The sequence below is a fragment of the Phyllopteryx taeniolatus genome, chromosome 22 (genome assembly GCF_024500385.1).
Source record: "Phyllopteryx taeniolatus isolate TA_2022b chromosome 22, UOR_Ptae_1.2, whole genome shotgun sequence".
NCBI lineage: Eukaryota > Metazoa > Chordata > Actinopteri > Syngnathiformes > Syngnathidae > Phyllopteryx > Phyllopteryx taeniolatus.
In genome coordinates, this window is record NC_084523.1 from 7,412,875 (window position 1) to 7,427,750 (window position 14,876).

The following is a 14,876-nucleotide window of genomic DNA, read 5'->3' on the forward strand; positions in this document are numbered from 1 at the left end:
TAACCTGTGTTGTAGTGTTGATGACATTGTATATACTCTGGACTTCTCCGGTTGTATTTTTGCAGGTGGGCTGCTGAGTGGTTTGTGTAATCACAGCGGAAAGAGCTTGTTCATCTGCGTCAGTCTCAAAACGAGGATGTGACGACTGCACTGCAAACACACACACACGCGCGCACGCACACGCAGGCACACACACATTGCACGTTGGGCGAGCGCCACGAGGCCCTGCTGGGACCGACCAGTTTCTAAGTAAACAGATGTGTTCTCAGTGCAACTGTGACGATTGAACGTGTCGCTGGCAGAGCCAAAGTGTGCGAAGGAAAAGTGAGAAAAGGAGAGAGAGGATGTGATAAAACACATACACGCCCATATACAGTAAAAACACACGCTGGACTTGTGTGATGTCACTGCACTTGCGCAACTTCGGAGATGGAAACCTTTGGGGGAACTTTGTTTATTCCATACGAGATGATTACACTGGAGCTAGAATGCTACTTAATAATTAATGTAAATTAGACTCTGTGGGAGTCATCCATGTTTTCAATATTATATATATATATATATATATATTGTTAATTAGTGAGATTTTAATGCTTTTGAGGTGCTGGCAGATGGACTTTGTAAGCTTAGTAGTCGAAAATGAACACACCACGATGAAACAATTAAACGGAAGAAAAATAAGATGAGTTTTTGGCATAGAAATTCTTGGCATAAATTGATAATTTTGCAGTGGCCTCTTATTTTTTTGTGGGTCAAACTGACCCCTTTTTAAGTTTAAAAAGTATATATATATTAAAAAAAACATTTTAATGCAAGAAAGACAAATCTAGCATAAAACCTATTCTGTTGACCTTACTTTCATCCTTTTTTTTAAATTTCTATAGTATTTTTCAAATTATTTTTGAATTTATAAACACCTTCCAATACATGGTATCTTAGATACGGTATATTGAACCAGCAGCAACACAAGGTGGAAATTGTCTAATTTGCACAATTTCTCTCTTTACAAATATTATAAACTAATTTCTCCTATAATTGTCATACAGTTGTCATGTCATACACATATTCACCTCACATTAACACAAACACTGTTTCATAACAGTAGCGTGGCAAGACTTTTGGATGGCGAGAAATGTCATCTTGTAACTGGGGTTGTAGTTTATTCTCTGTCTTGGTTACATGATTGACAGCCCATTGTCTTATGATGACACTGCAACGCTTTAATTCATTCCGAACACACTGCTTGGTCTCTTGGCGAGCCCCAAACAATTAAAAGGTGCGAAATTGACATTTTCAAGACCTTTGCAACTTCATCAAGTATGTTTATTAGCATCTGAAAGGAGGGAAGAGAAGTGGGAATAATCTAATTTTATCCTAGAGTTTTCAAAACACAGTACATAAACACCTTAGTTTCCATTCAGGCACCGTGTTGTTGGGGGACGACAACGGCACAGCTGATTCCGTCGTAGGGACTACTTCCTCTCCACGAGCTTTTGCGCTTCCTGTTGTGTTTCCATGGCGCTGCATACAAAAGAGGACAAGCTACTCTCCTGCACGAAGCCATAAATAATTGATTGGCATGTGGCTTAATCTGGCCATGCAACAGCGGGCTATAAATAACTCAGGACGCTAATTATGCTATATGTCGACGCAAACGTGGTCAGGCAGGACTACTGTGCAATCCAACTTGCGATTTGTGGCTTGGTTTGTAAAGAGGAAGTCAATAACTGAAACGCTCTGACACTCACACATAGTGAACTGCATTTAAGTAGTTTGTATGAGAGCAGTTCAGTAGTGTGTGAGAGCATTTCAGTAATGTGTCTGTTTTTGTAAAGTGTGTGTGAGAGAAGTTCAGTTGCGTGTGAGCGGCAAAACATTTCAGTAATGTGTGAGCGCAAAGAAATTGGTAATGTTTGTGAGAGCATTTCAGTTGTGTATATCAGAGTATTTCAGCCATGTAGTGTTGATAATGCTCAGGAAACAGTCACATGGGTATGTGGGGGGCCAGTCAAATTGTTTCTAGGCCTTTAGAGTGCAGATGACATACAGTTCAAGGTTAGCGGCTACCTCCTGGGGCCAAAGTGGTCGTCCCACTATTATCATGCGTCTCTTACAATTCTGCAAGGTTTTTGATACCGCTTGTGCTGTCCAAGGTCACAGACAACTAACCAGGGCTTGACATTAACACCCGACATTTCAGCCGTGGCGGGCGTTGACCAAAGTACAGTATTTAGATCTGAATTTATTTAGGTTGGGAATAATATTACATACAGTATAAATTTGTAGCATTTTAAAATGCTGAGTGGCTAGTAACTCTGGGATACCAGTAGCCACAGTGGCTGATGACCCAAAACGTTAATGTTAAGCCCTGCAACTAACGCCGCAAGCCTAGCATACAACACAACTCCTAAGACCACAACCAAAACAGCAAATAAAAGCTCTTCTGGCAGAACCTTTCCAAGAGATACCCTCCCACTGAGGGCTGACAGGTTAACACGTTGCACTAAATCCGGGCATGGTTAATGGAGTCACCGAGGATCCAGAGTAGACCCAACACAAAGCCACTGATAGAGTCGTACAATGACAGAACGGTCTCGCTATTTAAAACCACCGTCGGTCTTTTCCTTCACAGATGTGGGCAGCGGTGGGATGCGATGCCAGACAAAGCAGAGCCGACACGAGGAGGGCACCCTGCCAAGCACTCAGTGTCCACTTTGGTCCACTGGAGTGCGTTGAGATTGTGAAATCAGCACTTAGCCCATACAAGAGCCTGACTGTAGCCTACATGATGGAAACCATAACACTACGGCGGCATACCCACAACAACAGCAACATGCTGCCATTTCCCGGAATGAGTATTTTTTACACAATAGCATACAGTATGTGGACTATTTTTAGCCCATTATACTAAATGTGTGGCGCAACATACTTGAACCTCATCCAATGGCTTTACCACATGGAATACGTTTCTGTACCAAACACAGCGACTTCTGCCAGTTGGGCCCATAAAAGTCATTTCTACAAGGCTTCTAAAAAGGTTTTTGATGTTTATCAAACCCAGTACAAACGGGAGAAGGTAAAAAATAACCAGCGAAGATGGGAGGCGCACAGGGAGTAGAGCTATTCCCTTTTCCTCGGGTCATTGCCAAATACGGTCACGGCGCTGGCTCCCCCGCGGCTCGTTTTGCGGTGCCGGTGCCATCGGTCGCTTGGGTCGAGGTGCATTCAAAAACAGTCCATAGTGAGAGGGAGGGTTTATTTTATTTTTTTGGAAGGGCTCCCAAATGCTCCTTCCCAGGATAGGCGGTAGGTTCGGAGGGCCTGAGAGGGAAGCCGAAAGATGTTTTTCTTTCCAATATGTATTTTACATATACAGAGCATTCAACCTGAGAGATTCAGCCTTGTGGGCGTGGCTGGCATACAGTTTATATCAAATTAGGGTTCACCAATTCTGCCTAGCAACAAGTGACTACAATTGTGTGACATGACCATGAAGAAGAATCCGATCAATTCCATCCTTCCATCCGGAACCCCAGAACTGTGAGACACACATAACCACTGTGCCGCCCTGAGCGATTCTAGAGCTGATGTTGTACATCAGTTTTAACAATAAATCATGTACTCAATATATGCATCCTGTAATAAAAAGCACGACATGCAGTATTGTTGGTCGGTAGCCAAGTGGATGCTTCATGAAATTTACCACACAGAGGGGAGCACTTGCCCCTCGTGACAATTGCGTTCCTTCAAGACTCACGACATTAAGTGCCAGTGTGTGCGTGCGAGCATGTGTCTCTCTGTGTGTGTGTGTGTGTGTGTGAGTGAGTGACGTAACATAAGCCATGCCCTGATTCTGCACAGCTGGGCTTCTCAGTATTCCAGATTACAATAACGTCACCGCCTCACCCTCGCCCCCTCCTCATCCCGCCCAGTTGCAGAGTACGCTCCACTGAACTCGCATCCACTCACACACATTGTATACATACTCAAACACCAAGTCCAATGATGTCACTGAACTCGCACTTGGCGTTATCGTGTTTGCCCTGGCGCATGTCGCTTCCACACTGCATATTTACCCCTCGTTTTTATTTTATTCATTTTACAACGTTCTGCATTCCTTCCTTCACAGAGCTCGTACATGGATGCCCGGCGAAATATAGCACACACCGACGGCCAGATGTCAATCCTTTATTTAGACCCAAACGCACTCTTACGAAAGAAACTACAGCAATTTGCAATGAGGAGTGTTTCAAAATAAGCCTTTTGTTGGCTGGGCTGTGTACCATGCCAGGGAATGAGATGACAGTGGAATGCGGGGGGGGGGGGGTTGTAGAGAGACATTTGGCAAATGTGTGCGCTTGTGTGTCTGTATGAATCAAATGTGTACTTTAGTGTGAACTTGGATCAGTTTTGTACCGTAATTAATAAGTCAGCTTTTTGTTCCATGGTTGCAAAACGTTGTATTCTGCTGCTCCAATCATCCCCTACTTAGTTGATAGTGTTTCCACGCGACATTTTATGTTTAATTAAGAGCAAGAAGAAGAGGCAAAGAAGAACCCCAACTAAGCTCCAGTATTAGCCGTGGTTCCCGCAGAGCACCGAGAATATATACCTGTGAGTATTGTTGTATGCTTTGTTTGTATGTGTTGCTGCTCCATGTGTGTTAACGTAAAAGTTGTTTGAAGGTTTGTAATAATTGTTACATCTATGCTAATTTATGTTAGCCCGTGTATAGCGTTTCGCATTGTATGTTACCATTAAGCTAATGGGCTTTCAGTTGATGAAATTATATGGTTTGGTTGAACAAAACGTTTCTTTTAATAAGCTTGACTGTGTTTTAAGTGTGTGGGAGTGGGAGAACCGTTTTTAAAAAAAATTGTTCTATGATCACGCTATATAGCTTATTATCTCCCATCGTAGGCGGGTCTGGAATGAATCCCCTGCGATAAACGGGGGTTCACTGTATTATTCACACACTTGCCCATAAATAAAGAGCAGGCCAACGATGTGTTGGGACGTTGACATCACTACCTGTCCCTGTGTCACGGCTCGCCACGCTGACCGTGCACGTGTTAGTGTGTTGCCACCGGGACGTCTCGCTGTCGGGGTGAGGGTGACAAGCCTGTGAAGCATCTAAATTAAGCTGCGAGTGACTCGACTCGAGCAACGTGCGCCATTGACGTCAGCTATACACCAATACACAGAGTAACTACCTGGATCAAAGCTCCACTGAGGTAAGCAGAGATGAAAATGAGCTCACTGTGTTTAGGTCTCAGGCGGAGATGAAGCTCCTACGCCTCCTCCTCCTCCTCCTCTTCCTCCCCATGGTGTCAGGAGTCAACAGGCAACAGGAGCACGAGAGGGGATACGACACGGCTGCTTAACTGGGTCAGCCGGGGACATACTGCAGCAGTCCACGCCGATTGAGGTTAACCTCTGGCTGCTACAAAATCGGAGGGGCTGGGGGATTTTTAAAAAAAAACCTGACCGGAACGAGTTTTCCCACAGCAGAGGGGAAAATATTTGCTTGTTGGAGATTTATTTTGTTGTAGTTGGTCGTAAAAGTGGGGCTTTGAGTCTGTGTTTATTCTAAGACTCATTTTGTGAGCAACCAATAAGGATGGACATTCTGCAATAAAAAGACAAAGATTGAGAATTGTGTACTTTTTTAACATGGATATTTAGAAAGTCAGTACATCTCTCTGATTAAACAAACCATGACAAAATGGAGAACAGCAAGTCTGAAGCTACAAGCTACAGCTTTTTACGAACAAACTAAACAAAAGTTTTAATTTTGGACGTCAGGAATCTATTTGTCTTACCTAACAACAATCAAACAAAAAACGGCAAACGTGATTTTAGGTTGCGTCGACGCCAAAAAATATTTGATGTGCAAGCCTCGGAGAATCTCACTCCATTCACTTTCTACTTGTCCAGGTTGTACGAATATACTGTACAACAATTATTATGACTTGTTTCGTCCCAAATTGTTTCGCCCTGTTTTGATTTCTAACTAGTCAGCCCTGAATGACTTAACCTTACCAGTGCAAATTTAATCTTGCTCACATCAACAGTTTCCTTAACAAAGCTCAATCGCGGTCCAACTCGATGACGCTGCGGTGCCACCTTTGGCCGTCCGAATCGTCAACATGGAGCGAGCAGGTTTAGAAATATACCGCGTTGTCGGTCTCCCTGCGTCCCGCTAAAAGGCTTAATGGTGTCGTTTGACCTGCTAATGCCTGTTTATTGCAAGGAAGGAAACAATTTGCTAAGTGGAATATATGATGAGTGGAGGAGAATCGAGATAGAGGAGACCAACTACTGTACATGTCGCTTGCCTGGCCCCATTCCAGGAATTATATAACAATAAAGAGGTCGTGTATTGATTGGACAGGGGAAGCCGGGAAATTCTCCTGCAGTTTTTATGGAGCCTTAATGAAGGAACCGAAAGAGGGCGTTTTAACGCATTTCCTGTTTGAGTGCGCGACTGCAACAAATAAGCTCGAAGTGTACAGCAAAACAGGTTTTGAGGATTAAAAACACGGTGGCCACTCGCGACTGGAAGCGTGACACAACATCGGAAAATACAATTCTGAATCAACTAGAGGATCCTTTTAATGACTTATAAAGCACTTCATGACCTCGCCCCTACCTACATTTCTCAGCTACTTGTCCCTCATTCCACCACACGACTTCTTCGATCTAATAATCTTGGCCTAAAATCAAAAGGTGAACGTGCATTTGCATTTTTTGCGTCAACTCGATGGAAAAAACTTCTACAATCTGTTAGATCTGACGAATTCTTGGACTGTTTCAGACAACGCCTAAAAACTAATTTATATGGTCAAGCCTTTTCTTAGACCTCCCTTTTGTTTTCATGCCATGTCCTTATTGTTTTGATCATTTTACTCCAGTTTGATTTTCCCTTGGTGTCATGTCTACATGCTTGTTTTTCTTGTTTTTTTTGTTTTGTTTTTTACATGTCCCAACTTTACATGTATGTGTTTGAGAAGCACTTTGTAACTGCATGTTTTAAAAAGTGCTATATAAATAAAAGCTTATTTACTTACTGACTTACTAGATTCAGGAAGAGAGCAGCATTAGCAAAACAAACTCAGAAGTCACAGTAGCACTGCTGTCAGTGTCAGTGATGCTTTTCATCACGAAAAGGATTGAAGCAATCGAAATATTAAATGGTCATTAAATGTTATGATGTTCTTATCAATTACAATAAAAGCATTGACATGATTCACTTATTAGATGATAATCCTCAAGAAGGATTTTTAAGGACTTTATCTAGCTCAGGAAGCTCAGATAGAAAAAAGATTTCTTTGGAGTGGGGCCCACATTAGTGTGAATTTGACTCTCTCACCATTCCCGCAATTACTCTTTTCCTTCCTTTGGCGTTAATTGTTTATTCGCCCTGCCGTATCAGAGCCACTGCCAACCGGATCCCCGGTTCTTTCTCTTCCGGGGCGTTAAGTCCACTGGGATCAAGCACTGAGACATCACACAATGATAAAGGAATTTCGAGACTAAAAGCGGTGAGAATTTTCCGGATTCGCCTTCGAAGGGTATGGTCGACACATACACACACTTCTTGTCTTTTCAGGTCAGCTCTGTGGAGAGCACTCTACCGTAATGAGCTGCTCCACTTTCACGACAGATTTATATATATATATATATATATATAAAAAAAGCACTACGCTACGCCATTCCTTGTTGCGGCCATCTTAGCCGCCACCACGTCACACGCAGTCAACCGATCGGGGCGAGGCCGGCGAGGAAGGGACGGGGGTGTGGGGGTGCAGTGGAAAAAAAAAAAACACCATCAATATTGCAGCCGCAAAGCTGGTGAAAGGCAACACCGAGCAGCCGACTAATTCCATCATGTCATCGGGAGAGCAGATCGGATGCCTCCGCCTGACATGCCAACATTGTTACCTGAACAAACCATGATGCAAAGGCGCCTTCATTATTCATGTGTGGCTTCTTTGAAGGAAAAGTCGAACGAGCGACTTTTCCGGCGTCCAGTTGTTGGCAACAAGGAGGTCAGACCCTGAACGTAAACACGAGCACCTCCTTGCAAGGGAACAGGTGAGTTTTTAATCAATAAAGACGGATTGTATTCATTTTTAAAATGGCCTCCAACTCGTCAACATGCATAAATAATGCTACAAAGTTTCATGACAGCGAAATGCGGGGAAAACAAGAGCAAGCAACAGGACAAGCACTCTGAGAATAATGAGAGATGCAATTTAATAAAAACTTGCACTGTTTCTAACAAGTATCTGCCTATTTCTTCTTAGGCGAGGTCATGTCTACACACATATAAACAGGCAGTTATCTGCTTCATGTAACTAGCGCCCACCCGACCACAGACATTTTGCTTTGTCTCACACCAACGTTACAATGCAAGATCGGAGAGAGACAGGAACAAGGTTGACTTTTTTATCCTCGTACTAAAACAAAAGATTTATTGAACCTTTATTTAATAAAACTTCCAGAACGGAGACTGCGGGTGGTGGTATGCAGTTTGAGCAGCACGCGGAGGATGGGCTCTTGCCAAAGAGTGCTTTATAAATAAACATGGATAGGTGATTTTGTCTGCGTGAGTGAAGAGAGGGCCAATTAACCGGGGGGTAGGTACATTATAGATATAACTAACACAGAATTCATTTTAAATGAATTAAATTTTAAAGCAATTAGCTTCCCCTGTGCTAATTCGTCCACTCCCAACAATGACGGTAATTTGAGCACAGTACGCTCACAAACACAAACAAACACACACACTGAGCTTTGGCAACTGTTTCTCGTCTGATTTGTCGGTGTCAGAACGTCACCGCTGCCGCATGTTTGTGTGTTTCTTTGTGCGGTCCGACCGAGGTCAGGGTCAATGCGCTTTTTAATCTGCGCTGTTTTCCAAGCCAATCCGAGGACTTTGACGCGTAACTTTTTCTATTATTCACAAGTAGGAAGACCTTCAAGTGTGTGTGTGTGTGTGTGTAGGCTAGAAGGCAGCGTGCCTCTGCAGCTTTGTTCATAATTCTCCTGCATGTTACTCGCTGTTATCATGTGAACCCCTGTTGCATAATCGCGTGCCGGTTGCACAACCACCCCTGAATTTGGGGATATTCGAACGGCCCGCTTTCATAAGCAGGCAGCTAAGCCTTTATGGAGAGAACAATTTGTTTTTGGGGTATCCTCTCTGTGAAAGCAAAATGGCCGAATGTGTGTGTGTTACTATCGGGCCCGGCGCCAAGACTGGGTGAGTGGCCTTGGTGCTATCAGTGGAGCGCAGCTTGTTTACCCTAATGAACACAACACGGCCAATTGCATACTGATGCCACGGCGAGGACAATGCCAGCGCACCTCATTGGGCCGCAGTCAACAATTCGGGTGCGCAATGTCTGGACCTTTTGATTTCTTTGTGTCGGGAATCGTTTAAATAGGTAAAGACTTTGGTTTATTGTCTGTATTCATGCAGCCAGAAGACTTGTGCTAATACTGCAGGGGCAAGTGCAGCGAGCGCTCAAATCCAGTAGCTAAAGCTTTAAATCCCTCCAAACATGTTTTTTTTTTTACTCATTTTGGACCAATAGGAAAATAGTTAATATGAGAGAAGGGGGGGAAACAAACTCCCCTCCATCCAATAGTAGAGCCTCTTAGTTGTTTACTCAAATCTCTGAAATCCCTCTGTGAGCGTTTATTCAGCCAATGTGAGCGTCTGCGGCGATGCGGCAGCACCATGTCGTGCCTGTGCCCATTACATCATGGCGAGTGGCAAGAAGGCAACCCCCCCCCCCCCCGCGCTAAACACACACACACACACACACACACTCTCAGTCAGTCACATGATCTCGCTGTGACAGCTCAGAAGCACCTCCACCTCATGAGAGATTTTATGGCGAGGAGTCGACTCCCAACCCACATTGGCATCCCGTGACTTCCTCAGAATGTCATATTCAATAGCTCCCATTCTGACATTTTTACATTTATTTGTTTCCTGCAACAGTCCGGCCTCCATGCCAAAGCTGCTTTGAGCTCTTTACGCTGACATCACCCTGGTTGTTGTCAGTCGGCATGGGCCAGACCATTAGGTGAGTAACTGGGGGGACATTACACGAAAATCTCAATACTTTTGTATCCACTTACTTTAGCATAGGAGAGACACTGTCACTAACATCAAGTTTACCTGAGATACTGTATACCTATTAAAAATAAATAAAAAAGGAAAGTACAACAGTAGTGGAAATTACGATGAGATACTGAGTGAATCGAGAGCATTCTCTATTCCGGCTCCAGTGCTCTGGAATGCCCGACCCACAGAAATTAGGGCGGCGACCTTTGTAGAAATTTTTAAATCTCGATTTACACTCTCATATTTTGGTTAAACCACACCTAGTATCCAACTAGTTTCTCGCTCTGCTCTGTCTCCCCCTGTCACAATATGCTATTAAATATAATCTTTATGTCCGTGTAGATTTTCAGTCATTCAGGTGATGGTTATCCGCAAAGGTTGAATCGAAGCAACTGGACTTTTTTTTCTTGTTTTCCGAAAATGTCCAAAAATGACATGGGGAATTATCCTATTAGGCTAATGAACCATTATGTGCCATCCAGTGCATTTTGGTGTGTTTCCATTGGCAAAAATTGTGTCTAGTCAAACCATTTACATGGAGAAAAAGCTGACATTTCTTTCAATAAAAATACTTCGTTCTCATAATATTCTGACTTGTTCTGAGAAATAATCCAATTTTTATTCTTGTAATATTATGACTTTTTCTGGAAAGAATACAACATTTTTCTTGAAATATTATACAATAATTCTTTTTTTTTCTTGCAATATTACAACTTAAGACTTTTTTGAAACACCTGTTCACCAAATGGCACTACTTTTTTCCCATTCAAAGCATGCAGCAAAATGTAACGTTCGTTCCTGTTTTCTCCAATATCATGGATCATTATCCTGCCACTTTTTGTCATCTTGAGCAGTAAAGTATGATTCAGTTTGTTTCACAGTTTTCCACTGTTACAGGTTATGTAACCCTTTCTGGTACCCTTCCGTTAGTGAGACACGGTATCTTAAAGGTGGAACTCAACACACTGCAATCGTGACTTGGATCGAACCATTTATACCACCTCAGTAAAACTTCCACAACGGACTCCACAGAAGCAAGTACGGGCAGCAACGCAGAAGCATGCGTCATTGTGTGGGCCCACTCTCGACGCTAACTACTTGAAAATACTTCATAAACATTCGCGTGCGCCGGCTACTTGACCATTCAGCCCAAGGACGAGGCCCCGGAGCGAAACAAGGTGCAAGTTTCACACAAACACTCGGACGCCTACGCAAATGTTTTCTTTCCTTCTGTGTGAAACAAAACAATGATTTTCACATACATTACATGGAAGAAAGTATTGGGACCCCTACAGGGAGTGCAGTTAACAGCTTGCACTCCTACAGGAAGACTTTTCAGAAGGACTTTTAACCCCTCCTCCATATCTTCTTGAAGGACTTTCCAGCTCGCTGACGTAATGTTACATTAACAGATCATGTGCTTGGCATTCCTGTAAGGACACCCCGGGCACGGACGATATCGCAATAACCGGGAAGTACCCCCACCTTTCAGGGTGGGTGGAAGTCCCCCTTTTAATTACCCCCCCCCACCCAATCTCACACACACACACACAGCTGCTCAACTTTAGTCTACTATTGGTTAAAAATACCCCCGCACATCCACACGCTGAAGATGCCACACTGATCCTGATGACAAGTGTCTCCATGGCGATAAAGGCTCACAGGTTGTCAGGGGGGTCAGAGGTGGGATCTTCAGGGAGGGGGGGGGGGGCGATGTGCCCTTGCATGGGGACACGGAGGGTTGGATTTGGGTGGTTTTTCCACACAGGGAGAGGACGGAGGGGGGATAGTCCCTAGGAAATGGAGAAGGGCAGCTGCACCGTGAGAAAAAAACCCACTCACTTTCCCCCGACACTAAAATTAAATCGGAAATGAAATAGGAACACATTAATTGTACCATTTCTGAGCCACTTATCCTCACAAGGGTCGCGGGAGTGCTGGAGCCTCGCCCAGCTATCACCGGGCAGGAGGCGGGGTACACCCTGAACTGGTTGCTAGCCAATCGCAGGGCACACATAAACAAACAACCATTCGGACTCACATTCACACCTAGGGGCAATTTAGAGACTTCAATTAACCTACCATTAGAATCTCATATTTTATAACAGGTTCAGCCCCACTTCTCCGATTTTGTGAGGAGTGTGAAGGTGAAATGGAAACATCTAAAAGGAGGAAGTGAGAAAATGTGCCCATGTGCTAGGGGGTATTTTTGTACGTGAGAGGTTGAGTAGAGGGGAAATCCTCAGAGTCCAAATGCCAATCTTTTTATGTCTTCCAACCCGGTAACCCCCTCCTCCTCACGTCCCCCAGAACTGAGGCTATTTTGAGCGAGCGGCGGTGACCCCTGGCTGAGCCAAAGAGCGTGTTGGAGACTTTCATCACCTTTTGGACACAACTGTGGTACATTTCTAATGTGAATATATCATTCATATGAATACACAAAAGTAATGGTCAAGTTGGCAGGCGGGCATTTCTGTTCAAATGTTTTAAAAGGAGATGTGGTGGCAGTCAGTGTTCAGAGGTGTGAATGACTGCAGAGGTTTAAAGGCAAAGGTTCATGTTTTTAAATGGTTGCTGGTATTTATGGGAAACCGCCTAGTAGTAAACGACAGTGTGGGACTTTTGTATGTATGTTTTTTTATTTAGGTTTTTTTCTTTCTGTTGAGTCTCTTTGCATTTAAGGTGTTTTGAGTAATCTTATTTTATTGATTGATTATTTGTTTCTTTTTTTCTGTTGACTGTCTATAGCATTTAAATTTGTATTTTCATTTAATTTATTTTAACTATTAGTATTGTTATTATTGTTTTAAATATCTATTCTATTTTTTATATTGTATTTATTATTTTGTCTATTTTATTTTAATAATGTTTTGTACTTTTTCTGTTGTGTGTCTATATGTATATTACGTGTTAATTTAATGTAATTTTAGTTGATTGTTTTTTTTTTTGGTTGAGCATCCATACCCATTACAATTGTACATTTTAATATTGATTTTAATTTTATTTTATTTATTTCATTGTTTTATTTATATATGTATTATTTATTTTATTTGAATTTCAATGTAATTTATTATTTTATTTTTATTCTTCCTGTTATGTGTCAATGACAACCACAATCATAACTTTACTTTTTATAGATTTTTTTTTCTTTTTGTTGAGTGTTTATGGCTATGTTTAATTATATTACATTTTTTATTGATTAGTTTTTTCTGTTGTGGGCCATACTAATTACATTGCGTTAATGCCTAGCACGTGTTTAATTTAATTCATTTTCCCTGACTGGTGTGCGAAAGATAACCAGCGCGCTCTGAAAGCAAGCTTGGACAAATGGGCTCTCTGCGCATATTTCAATAAATATGAGACTGAATAAATGCCCACACGCTGGAGCACACTCAAATGGGTCAGGAAATTAATAAGCAGCAATGCATAAGAAGCCTTTGTGTGTTTGTGTGTGTGTGGGTGGGTGGGTGTGTGTGTGTGCAGTGGAGCTCTTCACATTCTAATTGGAAAGGGATGAATGAGGCCTGAGCGTGGTTCCACTCCACAGCAGAGTCACCAAAAGGCAATTTGGCGCTCTAATTTACAGCCTTCAATGGGCCCTTGAAGGAGGTTCTCACCTCCTGTAAGATTTGACTGCTAAGACATGCGGAACAGGAAGTGGGATCCCCCGTTTGGCCACATTGAGTGTGTGTGTGTATCGTAGTGTGTTTGCCTAATGAGTCGTGATCCCCGAAACTAATGGCTCGTCTGGTCTAGCACGGCTATTGGAGTTCAAGCAGAGGGGTTAATGTCCATCCATCGCCACCCAGTCGAAAACTCCATTCGAATCTCCTTACGCCTGCGAGTAGGTTACACCTAAACAGTTGCGGGACGGCGTGGCTCCGGGGGCCCACATGCCGGCTGCTAGGAGACTGAGTCACAACACAACACACGACGACGCGGCAGTTTTACAAAGACGGGCGGACATGTTCGGGACAAACGCATTGATGTCAGAGCCCATCTGCCCACGGTTCACTTTTAGTTTGCCTCCGCTTGATGTCACGGTTCAATGAAGGAAGATTATAAAGGCCGTATGCGTAATATTATTTAAGAAATACAACTTTTCATCATGAAAACACGACTTTATTCTCTTAATATTACTGCAGCTTACTGAGTCACTTCTAGCAGTTGTGAGACTCTTCTTATTGTGTGTGTATGACTGTATTATGCTGCCCTCCAGTATCAAAGTTGCACACACCAGAAAGAGCTGCAATTAATTAATCATGATGACAAACTACTGTTTCATTCTTTACATTTTTCTTTTCTTTTATCTCCTTTACATTATTGCTGTTTTTTTTTTCAATTAAATACAATGTTATAGAGTTTTAGTTTCCTTATTAGAAAACACATTACAAAATATTTGTTGGATTTTTGAGCAAGGCTGTAATGTATGAATGACATTTCCATTCATTTCAATGGGGAAATATGATTTGAGAATTAAACTTGTATCTCAAGGTGCCACTGTATTGCATGCTTATGGCCACTTGCAATTGGGTTTCATGTGAGGTCTTACAAACAAACAAACAAACAAGCACGCACGCACGCACACAGACACACACACTGGATCTTTTCTTCCTTCCCGGCGTCTCTCGTTCCTGCCGTCATTCAAACAAGACTGTGAGGGCTGCAATTATGGGAAGGAAACCGTTTATTTATAGCCGGCTCAGGATCAACGGCAGAACAACTAGTCGAGTGG

At 42.8% G+C, this 14,876-nt stretch overlaps 1 protein-coding gene and 1 long non-coding RNA gene across 5 annotated transcripts in view; one reads left to right on the forward strand and one right to left on the reverse strand.

The window, feature by feature from the left end:
• atp2b1a (ATPase plasma membrane Ca2+ transporting 1a) overlaps window positions 1-14,876 on the reverse strand; it is a 72,017-nt gene that overhangs the window by 38,738 nt on the left and 18,403 nt on the right. The gene's annotated exons all lie outside the window — the stretch shown is intronic.
• Window positions 4,293-5,648, forward strand: LOC133471897 (uncharacterized). The gene is made up of 3 exons (XR_009786439.1): window positions 4,293-4,614; window positions 5,077-5,205; window positions 5,270-5,648. It is a non-coding gene; the product is annotated as an uncharacterized LOC133471897 (long non-coding RNA).